Genomic DNA, 3350 nt, shown 5'->3' on the forward strand with positions numbered 1-3350 from the left:
ACCCCCAATCGGCCCTACCCTGAGCATGACTGAGGGTGGCATTGCAACCTCCCGATCGCCCTGCTCTGTGTATGACAGGGGGCGGCACCCCAACTCCCCAATCGGCCCTGCTCTGAGTCCGACCAGGGGCTGCACCTAGGGATTGGGCCTGCCCTCTGCCCCCCAGGAGCAGGCCTAAGCTAGCAGGGCGTTATCTCTCGAGGGGTCCCAGACTGCGAGAGGGCATAGGCCAGACTGAGGGACCCCCACTTCCCCCTGAGTGCACAAATTTTTGTGCACCGGGCCTCTAGTATATATATAAAAGCCCAGCAAACAAACGGCAGAACGACCAGAACGACTGGTCAACCAGTCGCTATGGCGCAAATATTCCTGTTTATTCAACAGCTCAATGCAGGAGCTGCCCCCTGGTGGTCAGTGCGCTCCCACAGTGGGAGTGCTGCTCGGCTGACCGGGATGAGCAGCTGATCCCACAGCAGGAGCAGGAGCTAGCAGGCCCAGAGTGAGGCCGAGTCTCTGCACCTATCAAATACCTGAGACAATCCAGGCTCTGGCCTGGCCCCACCAGCTGATGCAGGCCTTCTAAGATGTGTTCCAGAAAGAGCACGGGGAGCTGGCATAGGCAGATGGCAAGAGGGGACGTGACTGTGAACCCCCTGGGGAGGGTGTCTTGATGGCTGAGGATCCTGGAGCACGGCTGCCCTGAACATCCCTGATGGTGTCACCGACCTAGCATCACACATCAAGGACATTCACCGATTGGCTTTGGGATGCAAAGCTCTCCACCAGATTCCTCCAGGACACAGAACATGCCTTTACCCAAGACATTACCCCGAAATGTCAGCTCAGACTAATTTCCTCATCCAGCAGCTGCTCAGAGGGCAGGTCCACAGCTGCTCAGCTGAAATGAGCAGTGCTCCCACAGCAGGCCACACGTCCCCACCATCACCACCAGTGTACAAATCCATGTACCGGGCCTCTAGTTTTAGAAATAAAATTCTATTTGTTGATAACTCCCAAGTTTATGTCTCCATATCAGAAACAAACTTGAATATTCCCATCTATTCAACATATTCAATTAGATTTCTACTAGGAATCTCAAACTTAAATATCAAACTGAGTTCCTGATCTTCTCAAAAGACCTATGCTTATTGTAGTCTTCCCCATCTCAGTTAATGGCTATATCTTACTTCTAGCTGCTCAGTCCAAACCTTGCAGTCAATCCTCAATTCTTCTAAACCTTGCAGTCATCCTCAATTCTTCTACTTGTCCTGCAAAAGAAGACTAAACTTTATGAATCTTTGTATGTCTGAAAATGTTTTATTATGCTTTCACATCTGAAACTGAGAATTTTTTATTCAAAGTTATTGTCACTCAAAAATTTGGAAACACCAATTTCTCAGTCATTTTCTATGGTTGTATAACAAAAAAATCTGGTATCATTTTATTCTTCTTCCTTTGTAGTCATGTATTTCTCTCTCACAAGTCTTTAGAAATTTGTCATTATTCTCGATACTCTAAAATTTCACAATTAAAATAAATAATATATAAAAATAAAATTTCGCAATTATATAAAGTTGTTGATCTTTTTCAGTCATCTTGCTTCATACTCACAAAGCCCTTTTAAAGACAACTGCTTTTCATCATGAGAAATTTTCTACTTTAGTTCTTTATTTCTCCCTATCCATTCTTAGTTCACTGCTTCTGAAACTTCTGTTAGCAGATTAGAACCAACAGATCTTTTGTGTTGCTTCACTCTTCTTTCATGCTTTCTCTTTTTTTATTTTTTGTACTATATCCTGCAAGAAAATACTCAACACCATCTTCCAATTTACTAATTTGATCTTGAAATATATACATTCTGTTCTTCAGCCCATCTATAAGATTATTCGTTTTCAAGATCTCTAAATATACTTTTAAAAAATGTTCTTTCTACATGAATATGTCATTCTCTCTTACCTCTTTGAGAAGTACCAATGACACTTGTAAAGGTGTGTTTTTTTGTTTACTTATATTAAGTTCTTCTATTTACTGATTTTTGTGCTTCTCTTTCATAATGTTGGTTTTTCTGAAATGTCTGCTGACTCTTATTTGTTGTACATGTTTACATGTGAGAATTCTGTCAATCAGTCTATAAATGCTGTTTGTTTACTATAGGATGCTCTTTCATGACTGTACAGAGGAGAAATTCCTGGACAGGGTATGTCAGTAATTCACCTTCTGACCATAGGCAACCTAAGTTCCTCTAGGGTATTTCTATCCCAAATTTATAATCAATGTTCCAGCTAGAGAGCATTTTCTCTCCCATGTGGTGTACAAGTTGGGCTGGACTCATATGCTGCTCGAACCCCATCCTCAAACAACTACACCGATATTTTTCATAGGCTATTGAAGCACCACTATTCTTACCTTTTTGTTTTCCAGCAGTTTCTCCTGAATATGTTTTTTAGCTAATGCTTCTTTTTTAAAAAATATATTTTATTGATTTTTTACAGAGAGGAAGGGAGAGAGAGATAGAGAGCTAGAAACATCGATGAGAGAGAAACGTCGATCAGCTGCCTCCTGCACATCTCCTACGGGGATGTGCCTGCAACCCTGGTACATGCCCTTGACCGATTCCTTGACCGGAATCGAACCTGGGACCTTTCAGTCCGCAGGCCGATGCTCTATCCACTGAGCCAAACCGGTTTCGGCAAGCTAATACTTCTTTATTAAAATTGATCCCAATGGCCTTCTTTCATTCATATTCCTCACCCTCCCTCATTCTCCCAGGAAGACACACTTTATTGATAACCAGCTTTGCTAAAGTTAGTTTTATTTTAATCTTTAATTTATTCTTTTTTCTCCACTTTCTAAGGATATGAGGTAATTCTAGGTAATCCCTTAAAATTGAAATGAATTTCTTTGCCATTTCCCCAAATAACTGACTTCTGTCTAATGACAATTTAACAATTGGTCTTTTATTAAGACTCTACTTCATAACCATAGAAAGGAAAACAGAGAGAGAGAGAGAGAGAGAGAGAGAGAGGGAAAGAAATGTCATGAAGTCAATCACATTCACAGCTCTAGAGTCTTGGGTTATCCTGAAAGTTACCACTTTCAACAAAATAGTTCAATATGATCATCTTCTTGTGAAATGATCAGGAACCAATTTATAAAATATGACTGAATATTTTAAACCCATTACCACAAATTTATTATAGATTTTAACCGAAGCTAATGTTAAGATTTTATTTAAAAAAATGAAATGATATACATTAAATATACATTATTAAATATACATTATTATTATAACTATTACATGTTATATATAGTATATATATGTGTGTATGTATATATATTCACTATATTAA

The 3350-nt window shown here is 40.1% G+C and overlaps 1 protein-coding gene across 10 annotated transcripts in view; it reads right to left on the minus strand.

Annotated features, from left to right (window-relative positions):
• Positions 1–3350, minus strand: part of CNOT4 (CCR4-NOT transcription complex subunit 4) — a 162312-nt gene that overhangs the window by 79322 nt on the left and 79640 nt on the right. The window lies entirely within an intron of this gene.

Source organism: Myotis davidii, unplaced genomic scaffold, assembly GCF_000327345.1.
Source record: "Myotis davidii unplaced genomic scaffold, ASM32734v1 scaffold214, whole genome shotgun sequence".
Lineage (NCBI taxonomy): Eukaryota > Metazoa > Chordata > Mammalia > Chiroptera > Vespertilionidae > Myotis > Myotis davidii.